Source organism: Augochlora pura, chromosome 10 (assembly GCF_028453695.1).
Source record: "Augochlora pura isolate Apur16 chromosome 10, APUR_v2.2.1, whole genome shotgun sequence".
Taxonomy (NCBI): domain Eukaryota; kingdom Metazoa; phylum Arthropoda; class Insecta; order Hymenoptera; family Halictidae; genus Augochlora; species Augochlora pura.
Window position 1 is genome coordinate 3,640,368 of NC_135781.1, and position 16,619 is coordinate 3,656,986.

Consider the following 16,619-nt stretch of genomic DNA (forward strand, 5'->3'; position numbering starts at 1 on the left):
TGAACAAAGTTTTAGTCAGTTGCAGACATTTCTTTCTCTATCGATTTTATATAAGCGAAGAGAATACGACAGGATTTTGAAATTGTTCTGGAATATTATTACTTTACTAATTTAGTATTTACTGCTATTTTTATATACTGTATATATATTATTATTGTTATATTCTATCGGACCGTTAGCGACAGCCTCGAAAAACAGAACAATATCATTATATTCATAATGATAACAAGTGTTCAACAAGTGGCCCTTCGGCTGCACTAAACAATGAAGAGAATATCATATTTTACAAATTGCGTGCTTCCGAGCACCCATAAAATCGAGATTGGATCTGTATCGGTGTACAATAAGACGTCGTTACCGTGTCGATGCCGTTTTAGAGGAGCTGTAAACGGGCGCAATGACACAATAATAGAATGACGAAATATTAGAGTATAAAAGAAAAGCGAGTAATCATGATATACCGTTGATTCGCTGACTCGATGCCAATGAAACGGGAGCGACAAATTTTGAGCTGTATCATTGTTGTCGCAAATCGACGATATATCTATCAGCGTGCCGGTGGAATGGTATGAAAGTTTCCGTTTCAAAATAACGATGCATCTATCGTGTTCTACAGCGTCTCTTAAGATTGAGTAATCGATTGAAAAGCCTTACAATTGTTTACCATCGGCCTTTAAACAAATAACTTTCGAAGAGAGGAGTATCTCGGTTATTTTTAAAATAATAGTCCCAAGAGAACGATCGGATTTGTACTCGTCGATTTCCTCGACTCGACGATCGATGTTGCTCAAGTTATTGCAATGTGGTTTAAAAGAGCCTCCGGTTAAATGTTAGATTATGTTACCAGACTGAATGGAACATTCTCGTACTTCGTGCACGAACTTCTCGCGTCTACGCCTCGAACCCGTGTTTCACTTCCCGAGGAGAACCTCCCCCCTCGGATCGCGGACACCGAGTCGAGCCGTTGGTCGCGTATTTTGGGACGGCCTGTAGGCCTGTTATAGAATTGTCAGATTGTACACTGCCGGTGAATAATACGTGTCTGAGGATATTGAGTAACCGCGTGGGAGTCGCGGTGACCCAAGAATAGCCGGACGAGAAATGCAGAACCTTCGAATTTTCATCCACGGATTTATCATTTTCTCGCGCGAGAATCGCGGCGATCTCTCTGCCCGGCCGCCGCGCCGGATCGACCGCGAATCAATAATTCCTCGCGCGGCGAACGTCGAAGCCTGGCGGGTGGGGGGGGGGGGGGGGAAGGGGAACCGTTCCTCTCGAACGGTTTGTTTTCCTCTGTGCCGTTTGAAATGACGCAGCCGAAACACCGTGACATCGATCACGATCTCGAAAATTTTGCTCTCCGCGCCGCGGCAGGTTATCTCCAAGAAGAGCCCGATCTCTCTCCGTTGTTTTTTCTGGCCGACCCCGGCCCCGCCGCGGTTATTTATTTTCGATAAGGTTCTCGAACGCTCCACTTTCACGGTATCCACCTCGTAAAAACCGTTCGGGCTCTTTTTGCAGCGGCGTCACATTAAAATTGCGACATTCCCGGGAAGGCTCGCGCGCGGTTGCGTGTCGTTGTCCCTGTTTCGCGATTGTTGACGGTGCGCCGCTTTCGAACGCGTTATTCCCAGATGCAATTTCACTCGAAATAGACGTCAGCCGGCTAAATAGATCGCGCGCGACACGCGCAGAGGACACGGCAAAAATCCCTCGGCAACGTTTTGATACCGTACTCGCGTGGCACGGGCCTCTCTCGCCCTCGCGAGCACGCCTCCTCGGGGCCGGGCGCGTTTTACAGCCGGACGGGCTGCCGCGTTTCAAGCGCCGTGCTCACCGGGTCAATGTTAGATATTCGCAATTTATGCCCACCATAATGCGACGAACTGCTCTGCTAGAGCTTCTCGTAAACCTTGCCGGGACGGGATAATCCGCGGAAAAACGGCGCGACGCTGCCAATCCTCCCGTAATTTACACCCTTAAAAACCATGTCTGCCCGTTGACTAAACTTTGCCGGTTAACATCCATTTTCTCTTGGACGATGCGTAATGTTACACAGATATATCACAATCTCTCGACTTTCCTTGGAAGATGTCCTTTTAATAAACATCTAATCGATCTTTTGACAGTTACAATAGAGAAATAAATAAGGTAAGAAAGCGATACGTTTTATGGAGCGAAATAATAATTGAAAGATTCAGAGGGTTTTATTTGACCAGTCTTCATAGTTATTTCTTCGACGTCGTACTTCATTAACGCTAGAACTACCAGACCAATTGAAATGTCTGGTTTCTAATATATTCTTTCACTGTTCCTAATATTATGAGAAAGCTTCTAGGAGAAATTTTTAGGCGCGCTTCTTTATTCGAGTATCTATTGTAATATAAGTGATAGGACGTTGAAATAAATCCAGTTTTCGAATTGTTATAAGACAATATGCATTAGCCGTATCAGGGCTCGGTGGTTCTTGTGTCAAAGGTAGCTCTGCCTATATGTGTTAAGTAATCAATTTATCAAACCAAACAGGGTCTCCTTATTTAAGAAGGTTGATGAAATAATAAATAGACTAATAGAATACTATAATGCCGTGATTTAAAAAAATTAATATAGTACAAAATACAAAATTACAAGTTTCCGTACGCGTTCGCGCGTAAGCCAACGTTTATCGATCGTACGCGAGCGCAGCGGTTTAAATTTCGGGAGACAGGTGCGCGCGCGCGCGCGTTGAACTTGCACCTTCGTCGAGAAGAAAGCAGGTGTTCATAGAGGAACCCGCGGTCCTAGGGTGGAGCACGATGAGGTGGCGGTTCGGTGATACGTAGTCGTACGCATAATAGGGGCCGGTATCTTGTCCTGTCCTCGCACTCATAACATCTATTTCCAGAGCGGACCAACGACTAAGTTTAGATCGGCTGTTCCATATACTCGAGCCATTCGCCTACTCGGGTCCACTCGCCTGAACAAAATCTGATAAACGAACAAATAAGTGATTCGCGTCCACGCGCGCGGATCTTACGAATCTCCCTCCTCCTTCCCCCCTCTTTCTCTTCGCGTTGCTTCTCACAGATTTTCTTTCCCGCGGCCGTTAAGTGGTTGTTTCGATCTGGCCCGATGATCTATCTAAATTACGGTTGTTTAACGGCCAGTTTGAATCGTTGATAATTTTTATTCATTTCGATAAGAACGTAGAGAAATAGGAATGGATTTGGTTACGATCGCCAGGAGATCCGTGTAAATTGTGATTATCTCACAGCCAGCTTGCCTTTTTTTTAATAGCAAGCACAATAAGACGACTAACATTGATTTAAGAAGAATTGAACTATCAATTTTCAATTCGATAATAAAGGTTCTATTGCACATTCTCCGAACATCGATCGATCGCAGGAAGTCAGGAACGTCGATGCCTCGACACCTTTCTTCGTTCGCTGTAATCGCTGTGACTTTCGCGAAGAACTATTATTACCGGTTCAACAAAATTCAAGCGTGTTCGTCGACGAATCGATTAAAAATCGTGGAAACTGTGGAATCGCGTGGGTCGACAGTTCCGCGGAAGAAAATTCGCGAAACGTGGTCTCGCGGTCCGCGGCTCGGCTCGCGATACGAAACGAGCAGCAGGTTTCCCGTGATTCGCCGGTAATGCAACGATAATAAACGCGGGCGTGTACGTACCGGCGAGAGAAGATGCGAGGCGATAAACAGGGCTTCTGCTTCGCGGATCCGACTCCGCGGATCGGGCCGCGATACTGTATTTAGGTCGGCGTAGGAGAGCCGCGGCCCGCGCGCACGACCGGGATAAACACGCTCGCGCGAGCGCCCGCGATTACCAAGATTCCCTGTCGGGCCGACCAAATAGACAAACCGGAAATCTCGCGTTTCGGTTCCGGAAAGTTTTCACGCCTCGGATCCGGCCCGACGGACCTCCGCCGGAATTCGGTGATCGCTGGGGACTCGCGACGATCGGGAACGCCGCGCCGGGAGCCGGGAGCATTTCACCACGAGTCGCCGTGCCGGCAGGGCTTCGATTACATCTGTTTTTTCGCATCTCGTGGCTAAAAGTAACGCGCACTAAAAATATTTCGAGCATAAAGTACGAGAAAACCTCAGCGACGCGGTTCATTCGCTCGGTAACGAATGCGTCGCGTTAAGTTTCTCTCCGCGCCGGGCCGTACGTCAAACACGGAATGTCCGCGCGCACCGTCACGCGTTCAGAATTTTTTTTTCCGAATTTCAACCCGCGAGACACCGATGTGATTCCTCGCGAAACGATTCCATTCACTCTCTCTCTCGAACACAATGATGTAATAATATTGATAATAGTAATAATAACGTTTATTTACCATTCGCGCGAGCGGTTTTAGGATACATTAATCGAAAGGGGACCGTAAGGGACAATAAGAGAATTATAAGATTGCTAATAATAAATATTAGCACGTAACCGTATTATCTCAATTTGCTCAGATGTAAAATTGATTTGTAATCGCGTTTGGCATACGTTCTATTCTGACATTTACTACAAAAAATGCTGATAAGGTTATCAACGTACACTCGCCGATGTGAAATGGTGAAAAATGTTTCCCTTACATGGTTACATTAATAAAAATATGCCAAACTTATTAAGAAAGAAAACGATCTTTTATTTGAATTTTCTCGCGATCGAGGTAAACAATTTTTATTTTCCATGACAAAAATATGTTATCGCAACACTTAAAAAACTAAACGACCACTGGAGTTTTTATATTAGGTATAAAGAGGTGAAAACTGAAAATTTAACATGCGATCGTATTTCCACGAGAAATTCCAATTATTCTCGTCGCGCGTTAAACCGTCGAAGGGCGAGTTTCACCCCATTCAGCCGAATTACCGCAGATATAAATAAATCAGCGTCGCTTAGTTTTGTTCGAGTACTGCGACGTATGCGAAAGTGAAGAAAAAGTATTCGAAAGAGGACACTTACCTAGTCTACCCCGTCGGTCTCCCTTCCCAATCGATTTCCTCCGCCGTTCATTTAATATCATTTTCGAATCCTTGCGCGCTGTGCGCACGCTGAAACGGAACCGGATGACGTGTTCGTTCGAATCTGAAAATATTACAACTCGCCTGAAACAATTTACGAAGCTAGCCCCGACTCGAATACCAATTTCGCGAAGCGGTGGTTCTTGGTTGGCAGTTTGAACGCGAAGTCGATCGTTAAGCCCGATCAAGTTGGGTAGCACACAATAAATCTGTGCATTATTGTCTGCAAGATTTATTGGCGAATAATAGGCTGCGGTTACGTTGGAACAGATACATGATCGACCATGAATGTTTGGGCAGTTGGAGCTGTTCGTTGCTATTATTACTGTAACATGAATTTATCGCGCAATCCGACGTTCTGAACAATCTCACCTTTAACGTTGCAACACGCTTTTCCCCGCCGTCTCCACTTTCCTTTTCAATTGCTCGGCCAGGGCGGATGCGCCCAATTATCTTGCCCCTCGGATTGAAAACGTATAGAAAAAGGAGAACGTTTAAATCGATGATCTACAACTTTTTATTACGTTTATCGAACACGTTAGATTCAGGGCGAGGTGTTAATTTACGTATAAAGACATGCATTCAATTTTCTTTCTTTCTCCTTTTCATACATTCGCATCAGTTCGTTCGTAAATTTCATGATATATTATTTAAAAAACAGTCTATTGTATTGCTAGAGATTCGTGTGGATAATGTGACAATTAGAATGATCCATATGGAAGATTATGCAAATCTGTTGAACAGACCGAAAGGAACTTTTACTTGCTGTACAATAATTAGCTCTGCTACTTAACAAAATAATGAATGACTATATATTGCAATAAACTAGACTACGTTATCGAGAATAATGTTCACGGTTAAGATCGTTACCATTAATTAAGTATAGTAAGTATAGTTTATTGAACGGAGGCTGGGCAAGACGCGATCCACAAGCCAACGATATCAAATACTTAACAACTACGTATTATAAGAATATCTCTTCCGCGTCGTTGCCGTTTTCACTCTGGAACGGTGAACGCCTAACTCCTCTCGGCTACGTCACCGAGAATGATTACCGCGGTTAAAATTGTTACTATGAAGAAATCCACGGCTGTGAATCACGTACGTCCCGACGGACACTGAATAATCGCCGCGTGTCAGAGAAAATAGAAAGGGGCGTGTGTGTGTGTGTGTGTGTGTGTGTGTGTATTGTAGTTCGATTGTCCTCGCGAATAGCAAACGTGTACGCGGAATACGTGTGCGCGAAGTCGACATTCAGGATGCCGCTGTTATGACACGTTAGATTAGCGACAGAAGGACGTCGGAGACGCAAGAATATTCGTCGGTATAGACGCGTGCCTGTCCGCGGAACGCGTCGTAGACGCCGAACCGTCGGAGTCAGCACGAAAACGCGACACGAATCCGAACCGCCTTGCGAAACCCGAACAGTGCCATTAACATAACGTAAACCAGCCGGAGCGTTGCTCATCGAGCTATCCCAGGCGCCCCTCGTCACGGACGTCACGTTTCACTCCTTTGACCCTCGCGTGTTCCAGCTATCGTTACCATTTCCGCGAAACATCGAAATTTACGCGCGCAACGCGGATCCGCTCTGTTTGCAAACCTTGCGCGCGCTATTCCACGCCTATCGCGGGGCCGTGTTTCTCGATTTTGTTTTTCTGTTTTCTCGCTCGCGTCGCGACGAAAATCTCGCCGCTTTCCCGTTACACGATTCCCAAGCCAACCGCGATAAGAACAAATATTAATAAGAATATATTTTTCCCTTCAACTTGGAAAAAGGCTCTGCGATTTTTCCCCCCCGAAATTATCGATAACGCAGGCGGCAATTGACAATAACCGTAAGGCACTTACTTCGAAGTGCTGTAACTTAGCGGGAAAAAAATCACAGCCGCGTTTCTTTTAAATTGTAGGAAAAGAATCGAACTTCATTTCACTTGAAACGACGTCTTCGAATAAAATTTCACAACGTCCACGGATTTTTTTAAACTCAGGCGACTTTTAATATCACAATCATATTAAAAAAGGCTTCTCGTATCTAAAGGGTTACAGCGACGAAGGCGAAACGTATTTAAAATTCCGAGAAGTTGTATGATAGTACAGGTTTCAAGCATTAATTCAAAGGAAAAGTCATCGTTTTACGATGATTATCGACGGAGTAGTTAGTTAAAGTCGACCGATTTTTATCCTTTGTCTCTGTGTTATAACTTCGTCGAACGGTATTATATTGGCGCGGATATTAACATAAATATTAATATCTGGAATAATTCCGGGGGTGGATCGATCGTAATGTGTCGTCGAGACGTCAGGGAACGCGTTGATCGGTTGGGCCAGTGTGGTCCGGCCGCGGCGTGAAAAGAAAAAATGTCGGATGGCTTTAAGGCCGATGGCGAGCCATAAACAGATCGACTAATTCTCGAATAGCGTCGAGGCGATCCGTGGAACGGTGGAAGTGCGAGTGTTCGGGTCGTTAGGTATAGATTCTAATACGCAAAGATAGATTCACCGGTGAGGGGCGATCGTGTATATTTAGAAAAGTGCCTCGGCTTGCCAGAACCGAGAGAGACTCGCATCACCGCGCGCGGGAGCCGCGTGCGAGATTTCTCTCTCGAGCACCGCATTTTCTTCACGATCTTCCCCGTTGACGTGGTCTCGCTCCGGTAGCCGAGGCCCCCCCGATGACTATGCGCGTTCTCGGTCCTTCCATTGTTCGGCACCTGTGACAGGACCGCGGATCGGTGTCGCCGGTCCTCCGCCCGTTTCTTCCCGATGCCGCGAACCGCCGAAACGATCTCGTCGCTCGAAGTGCCTGGGGAAAGATGGCCACCTAACCCGCGGTGGAAGCCTGAAGGATGGTGTCTTAAAAATAATGTTTGCGCGAACGGTAAACACGTTCCGCTTCTCGCAGAAGAAAGTCTCGAACGGGTTTCACGAATTCGATTGAAAGAGCCTCGATCGAGACGTATTTTATCTGTTGAAATGAGACGGATCTGTTCGGGACACCGAGCAAATGGTCTAGTGTCAGATTGAATATATATATATATATATATATATATATATATATATATATATATATACATATATTTATTTATTTATTTACATACTTAGTTAATGATTTATTTATTTATATATACAGGCAAACATGGACTTTTACAGCGACGAGAACGAAAACATAATTTACGATAAAACCGTGGATCTTATGCATTTATGAGAAAAATAGTTAGGAGAAATTTCAAACAATGGAAATATTTAAAAAATTCACCTATGTATCATTGTGGTCCTGAAATGTATTAATTTTATCATTATCTATTTTTTATGATCTCTAATATAGGAATATACAAATATGGTGTTCTGTTAAGTTCTTTTTCAATATACATGTACAGGCTAAACCTATACTGTTGAGAATAATTATTAGTCAACTTTCCCATATTCGCCGATATTTAATTGAAAACCGAAACAAGAATTATATTCGTATATTTCTATTTTTCTATTGTTTCTAACATGAAAGTATACAAATGTGATGTTTCGTTAAGTTTCTCTTTAAACACCGCTAAGAATGCGAGCATAGCGCACTCGCGAAAACAATTGACTCGTTTATTTATAAATTAACTCGCGGAGGGTAGCCGCTAGAGAGTTCTGACATTGGGGGTTCGAATAACCCGAGACTCGTGGCCACCTCCAGCCACAAATGACAGCCTCGTTCGCGAAGGCGTTCCTCGTGTCACGAAGGATCGACGTCGACGCATCGATTAGGAAACTCTTGGACGGTCGCGGGTTTCGTACAAAAGTAAACGTTTATAGCGGATTAATTGGTCTACGGGCTAAATCGGCCTCGATTAACGAGGCAATCGCAGAGAGTGAAGTGGTCGGCGTGCAAGAAATTCACCTGCGCGTCCCCGGATCGAAATTAGACTCTTAATCGATGATCTAGCGCGTCGTTTCCCTGACGTTCCCGAGCCGCGTTTCTAAATCGCGTGGGCGTGGAATAGTTTTCGAAGCAGACCTCGACCATCGCGAGCGTCCGCGATCGGATCGTTTCGAAAGCGGCGGGCATCGTCGGGGAGGTTTCGACAGATCGTGGCGGAGCCGCGATCGGCCGCGGTCGCGGGGCCGATCTCTGGAAGAATTCGGTGTCTCGCGGTGGCAAAAGTAGAAAGACGCGGGAGCGGAGAGCCGGTAGGAAATAGAACACCGTGTGCGAAGAAAAAGTGGGTCTTGGCCGGTGTTCCCGAAAATAAGTTTTTCGGTCGCATCGAGGCGGATTAATCGACTCTCTTTTCTTCGCCGTTCGTAGAGGGAAGACCGGCGGCCGAGCGTCTTTCGGCTCGAGCGGTGTCGCCCGGCGTCGCCGGTTTCGAAAGTCACGGTAATCCCCGCGACCCTTAAACTTCGTGAGGTTGCCCCGACTCCTTCGGAACGGTTTTGGCCGGCGCTCAAAACAACGGTGTCGTTCCTCGAATTTCCTGCGCCCATTGTCTGACTAATACGGCCCGTCTCCACTCCCGGAAACCACTTTCGCGGAACGGTTCATCCTTGGCCGAGGCGCTCTACCTGCCGTATCCGACACGTATCGACCGGCTGATCCGCGATCACACGGCCACTCGTGATTATTATTCAACGTTCCTCGTTATTTTCATCGCCGGGAAGCGGCCCGCGGATGGGCTAACTGACGGACTCGCGTCAAAATCAAAGAACTATTTCGCAGAAACGGGATGGAAGCGACGATGTTTCTTTTTTCTCACTTTGAAGCTGAAACGTTGCAGAATTAGGGAATAGCGAACGTTTTTTTAAGCTTGGCAATTTACGTACAGCTTGAAATATTCCAACGAAATTGCGATTCGTCCAATACTATTTAGAGTTGGAATTTTTCGATTACGTTCGATTGGATGATGCAAAGATGACGCGATTGATGTTGGAATTACTTGCAGAAATAATATTGGGATTTCTAGGTGTCTATCATGAAACAATAAAGAGAAGAAAATTATTATCATTTATTAATGAGCTTTGTGGAAAGTTTCGGAAAAATCTAAAACGAAATTGTCCTCAAAAATCATCGCCTTGGGCTACACCCTGTCTGCGCTGCACCTAAATCTGTCCCGCTCATAAAAATACATTTACGAGTTATTTGTTCAATGCATGCACGCAATGCTCGCTGTAAAAATCACAATAAATGCCCCGTCGTTGCTTTCATAAACTAATATAAACCAGCTGTTTTTAGTGGTTCGATAAATTCTCCGGAATCGTCTCTCATCTTCCAAACAAAAATGAACGATTCGGGGAACAATAAAGACGAGCCACGGGACTCGAACAAATCGTATCTCCTCCCCCGAAAGTTGCCAATATTTGTTTACGAGCCGAGGTACGATTCGCGAGCGAACCGAGGACCGTGTCCCGATCTATCGTCGCGTACAACTCGCGCGTACGTCGTCGCGTCAAAGGTTTAATTCTACGCATAGGTCAGCCCAGAGACGTGTATCGAATTCCCGCGAAAGCAAAGCAAAGACGTGAACGCGACTCGTCCGTGAACCGAGCCGGACGCGTCCGTACCCCAGCAGATTCCGAGTTAGGCAAGGATCCGCGACGGCGTGGCGGTCCGCGGTGCAGAGATTCGTTGCATGTCGCCGTTGTTATTTCCGCGCCGGGTATTTCAAGTTCATCAGGAGGGAATATCTGCGCGTCCCCACTAATTACAAGGTTTCAAGTTCAATAGCGGTTCGCGCGCGGGCGGGGCCGGGTGAACGGGTTGCCGGCCGTGGGGTGGAAACGCGTACGGTAAATGGTGTGCGGATGCGTGCGCGGCGCTCGCGATCGTCGGCGCAGGACCCTCGCTGGATCCTGCCGGCCTCCCCTCGTTCGCGAACGCGTCCACGGCGTGGGTGTCGTACCACGGCCGGGTGGGGATCGCTGTTGGAACGTTGATTCGCCGATGGTGTTGCGCCGTCGCAGAGGCTAGAGGTCTCCGCCTCGAGGTGTCAGGACGATATTTCGTGCGGTTAGTTGGCGCGCGGGGCCCCGGTGATTGGGACGGCCACTACAGGCGCTCCGTATAAAAAAGGGTAGACAAGGAGACAGGGCCGAAAAAGAAAACAACGGGATTAAGCTGTAGGGAAACACGGAGTGACGACCACACAGTGACGACGACGAACACGACCGAAAATTCTAATCTGTAGAGGAGAGAATATCGCAAATATATATATATATATATATCCGCTAGTTCGATCATCATCGAGCCTCTCGCGAGCGAGAGCCTCCGATCAGAAAGTGCGCGCGCGCGAGGACCCCGTCGAGAGCGGCCCAAAGGTGTGCGGCGGCCAGGACCCGTCCGAAGGAGAGTTACTAGGATTTTCTATTGCGAGCACACCGATCCGATCGTCGACAGCCTCCGGAACCCCTTGGATACCTAAGGAGCTGCCTCAAGTAAGTGTTCCACTCTGTCTCTCTCTCTCTCTGTCTCTCTCTCTTCTCTCTCTGTTTGAACAAACATGAACACACATACACACACATATACTGGCTGGATGGTTGAGCGAGAGAACCGTGCGAGAGCGTGCAAGTACGAGCGAGCGAGGACGGCGGGACCGCGTGTTGTGCGTATCTGGTGCATATCTGGTGCATATCTGGTGCATCTGGTGCATCGGCAGTGCTTCGAACTGTGTGCTACGATTTCTGGATCCCCCCTCCCCCGGATTGCCTTGGACACGATCCGAACGCGCCGGTACCAATCTTTTGCCCTGTCCCAGAGACACGCCGGACAGTGGAAGTAACCTGGTGGTAGCTAGTGGAACCGGTCGAGGATAATCGCGGCGAGTGTCCGCGCGCGCCTTCGACCGCCTTCGATAGGGTGACCTTGACACCTTGAACGGCGGAGCCCGTTCAATGGCGCGGAGGGCAAGGTGGACACGGCGGGCCGCGCGCGCGATCATTGGAAAATCTGAAGAACCGCTCTTTCTCGATCGTTCGGCCGATGCCACGGCGACGGTGTCGTGAGTAATCGCCACGCGACTCTCGGCCCAACCACCAAGAACTATTCGTAGACTACTATCTAGGTATCTAGGCTCGAAGTCCACTTATTTTTAGAAAGACGTAACGGGAGGAGGAACGGGTCGTCGTTCCACACGACGGTTCGGTCATCATCGTCGTCGTTGTCGTCGTCGAGCACGTTTCCTTCCGTTTTCACCGTCCTCTCACGCCTGTCCCTCGTCCCAGCTTCATCCATCACTCGCGTCCCGCTTCTGCGAGAGCGTTCTGCGTCCGATCGGCCCGTTGCCGCGCCGATCCGTCTTCCCCGCGACCACCATTTTGCCCCCGTTGCTCTGCCAGCTCGCGCGGCAACCACCGTTCAGCTAAGAAACCGCGCGTACCAATGGTAATTAACACCTCCTAAAATGGGACGCACGCTGGCTGGACACACGTTGCATCAAGCCAGTCGTTACGTCCCGGACAGGATTCCTCGCCGATCTTTCACTCCGGCGTACTTGAGTATCGCGGTATTTATAGCCATCACGGCCAGCCAATCGCCGGATTGCACCTGTTGATCGTTAAACCCTGTCAGATTTAGCATGGGATGACTAATTTATTGTTTCTGGCCGCGGCTGTCACCGTCGAATCATCGCCGGTTCGACGAGAGTCCGGCGGCACCCGTCTTTTTTTAACCGCGTCCGTTCCGCTCGCTCGGCCGGTTAAAATACAAGATTCCACGATCATGCGCTTTCGAGACGTTCGCCGGTCGAACGTGACACCGTCGAGCGTTTCCTTTGTTCTTAATGCTCGTGATCCGCGGGATCGGATTTCGAGCGGTCTCTTCTCTTTGGTAAAGTTTGGAGAAAGCTTCGAACGGGTTTTCGGAATTTTGGAATTTCAAGTGTAGCTGGAAATACGATAGTTGACGGTGTTCTGTTCGTCGACGGCACGTCAACTGTCCCCGACAAAATGTATTTAAAAACTATATAAATACCGTCGCGTAAACATCTCGCTTCGTTACGTCCTATATACTCCTGCTACTTAGCGTTAACCAAATAATGATAATTATTGTCATTATCTTGAACCAACCACGATACGTTTCACATAGATTTCGATCGATTTACAGACTTTATTGATTTACTTACGTATTACTAATAGCGTCGACGGGATCTAGATTCCAATTGGTACGCGAATCGGCTAGCTTGCGTGAGGGACGAGGTGTCGAAAGAGAATCGGGAGAATCGTCCGCGGCGGATTCGATCGCGAGGGAAAAGTCTTTCGTCGGGTTCGAGAGTAAATCGGGCATGTCGATATAGGATTTCGGTGGCGTCGACTCGCGCGTAGAGCGTGGCTTTGAGTCAGTCCACGGAAATAGACGTCGGGACGCGAGTGATGCCGTGAAAATAGTAGTATAGACAGGCGAAGAGTGCGCCGGAACGCATGCCTCGGCTAATAATTATAACTTGTAGGTCGGATATAGTGCGCTCGGTAAGTTTATCTCGGCATTAGCCTCTCCGATGACCTAATATTCTTCCCGTCGCCGCAATTCGAGACGTGAATCACTGCCTCGTGACGGATCCGACTCGCCGTTGGGTTAGAAACCTCTGCCTCGGGATCACGCTGGCGCGGGTGCCGCGGACGACGCAGAAACGTCGGCGCTACGCGGGAACGATCGAGAAATCCGTCGCGGATCGATCGGGGGCGTCGATCGTCCGAATCGGCGCGAAACGTCCCGATCGGTTTTTTCGCCGTCGAGGAACGGTCGTGCGGCACCGTTTCGCGGACGATATTTTCGTCCCGTCATTGCTACACGGTGTTCCATTCATTCCATTCTTTTTATAACCGCACGTACATTGTGCTAGTTGCTATTGGGTCAGCTTGTCATCGAATACATTACATCGCGAGAAGACAATAAAATTATGCCAAGTCGCGGCGCGCCGCGATCCGAAAATATTGAGCCCCGTCGCTCTGTGCAAGCGTTGGCGCGATAACACCTGTTCGTCCGTTAATTATCGGGCACGATCGCCGAAAGCAACACCCCGGCGAGCTTGCCGCCAGGACCCGCGACAACTTCGCCGTGATTCGGAATGCGCGAATGTAACGCGAGAGCAAACCTTTGAACCTTGCTTCTTCAGACCGCGACGGTTCGGTCTCGCAACGACTGCGAAACTTCTGCAATTCAAGTCGGATTTGACCACGAAAAATGAGAGACGTCCCGAGGAGATTTAAGCAGAAGATCCGTTTCCTCGGGTATATTCGCTGTTACATAATCTTGTTATTGTTTCTGTCATTGTCTCTGTCATTGTTATATTTCATATCAAGATTACGTAATACCTTGCATATATGTATTTAAACGAAACAAACAACAAATACAACAATAGCAAGATTATGTAACAGCGTACATATAAACTAATATTCGCTAGAACCACGTAGAGGTCCTAAGTTAAGTCGAGAAGTGCTGAAGCCACGAGAAAATTGAGTATATTGCAATGTTGATTTGCATTAGCGATGATTCTATTATCGCGATTCCTGTACAAGAATACAATTATTGCTTTTTGACGACCGAGATCGGAGCAGTTGGTAAAGACCATTAAATCCGTGGCTGTTTATGTGCTCGTTTTAAGTACCATACACGCAACTAACACGTTGTAACGTACTAGAAGCGTCAGTTCTCCAGTGACGTAAGATTTAGGCGATTCAAGGTTGGCGAACAGTCGTGATTGTGAAAATGAACGCTGGACCGGTGCTACGACTATTAACAGATACGACCAAAAATTCATTCGATATTCGAGCTATGATCTAACTAAACAATAATAGAACGATTACAAAGTATTAATATTATTTAAAGAGTCCGACGCCCTAAAGAAAGAAGAAGATCACGACGGTCGTGTTACTTTCTGCGATACGCCAAGAAAACGTGAGATAGGATGGGAAAATCACAGAGAGATCTCTGATGCTTGATTCTGATTGCAGACTGTGACCAGACGCTCGTTAATTGAACACAGACCGGGAACTAGATCGTACGAAGCGAGATCATTTGGCAATATTGAGGCGACAGCCTGTTAGAATCGCACACGGTGTTGTCCGAGTCCTTTCGAATAAGACGGCGGGTATTTGAACCAGCAGCACATGCTCCGCTACGTTTCCGATTTGCGGGAATGCGTGCTCGGCGAAACAACAAACTATTTTTATGGCGAGCAACCGCGACCTCCGATCTAGGTGATTGCCAAAGTTTCCACCGAATCGAAACGCGGCCATCGTTAACTTCGTCGATCTATCTAGGCTAGGAGGGCACCGCGATCTCGACACCGTTTGATCGACGCGATAAAAGCTGCCCGTTGCGTCTTCGGACACCGCCGCCGTTTCTCTGTCTCCTGACGAATTTTCCCACGTTATACGATTATATTCGACGATTATATTCCTGATTATATTCGTGATTACAGTCGCCTTTACATTCGCACTACACTGTTGATTTTATGCACTCGTGGCAAAAATGAATAAACTGCATAATTTTCAACTTATTATATTTACTAAAGCAAGAAGATACAACTAGTTTATGTCTCTTGCAATTGACCCAAATAATTTTTATTTTGCATAAAAAGCAGTAATAACACTGCAACGTTTTTCCAACGAAGATGGTTCCCTCGGAGAAAAATAACGAGCTCCGTGAACCGAGAGAGGCGTCTACGATCTAGCGCTATCTAAAGCGCGACCCTTTTCGATCTTCGGTCATTCCCTTGCTGTCTTGGCACACGCAAACCCCTCCTGTCAAAAGTACATCTCGAACAAAGAGCAAGGAACTCGGTGTTCGGTAAGGTCCGCTGAAAATCGAGGTCGACGACACCCGATTGTCCAAGAATCTTTTCGAATTGAGCGATCGCTTTAGGATTCTTTCTCTATGGTTTTTGAAAAATCTCCTTCTTTAATTCGATTCGCTTTTGGAAAACGACAGGGAAATCTCATTTCTTGATAGAAAAATTTGAGAACTGTGTTACAGGATACGGTGAAAATTCTGTCCATGTTCCTTTCTTTAACGCAAATATTCAGTGTCCGAATCTATTTCGTTTTTCGAAGTATTCATGCTTTTTACATGAAAATGAAAAGCGGTAAAGAATATCGACATTCTTATTTATTTGTTTATTTAGTTACAATTACCGGATACGAAAACAGGAGGCCCAGAGATCGGTGAAGGAAGAATGAAAATTATTATTGTTATCGAAGCTAGAAGATCTCCCATCAGTCATTCGAGTCGACGAATGAGTTCAAATTAGCGTTACAAAACGCATCGGACAGAATTGCGATAACCGAGCGTGCGACAATCATTAATCATTTTCGGTAAATGCTTCGAAGATGTATCGAACGAGCCACGTCTCAACAATAAATTTTACCGTTCGGCTTTGTGATTGATATATTTGTTTAACTGGCAAAATGTTATTTATAATGTGTCACTTGTAAAGTGTTCTTACAAAATGTTGTTTCACAAAGCAGTTAAATATAAATATAGGAGACATAGAGAACAAATTTTCTCCTGTAAAATCGTCTGATCTCTCGTCGTTTAAAATGATCGGGCGGTTTCGATTACAATTAACCCGATCAACGATCGCGGAAGACGAGCGGTCCTCCTCTCGGTCGGATCGACTTTCGCGCGAAGT

At 46.9% G+C, this 16,619-nt stretch overlaps 1 protein-coding gene across 13 annotated transcripts in view; it reads left to right on the top strand.

The window, feature by feature from the left end:
• The first annotated feature begins 10,981 nt into the window (after positions 1 to 10,981).
• Bent (projectin protein bent) overlaps positions 10,982 to 16,619 on the top strand; it is a 91,283-nt gene continuing 85,645 nt past the window's right edge. For 11 of the 13 annotated variants that reach the window (XM_078192381.1, XM_078192382.1, XM_078192383.1 and 8 more), the window contains exon 1: positions 10,983 to 11,427. The gene's annotated coding sequence lies outside the window, so the exon portion shown is untranslated. Of the gene's footprint in view, positions 11,428 to 16,619 lie in introns of all 13 variants that reach the window. The other 2 variants (XM_078192392.1, XM_078192394.1) reach the window with 2 other exon arrangements.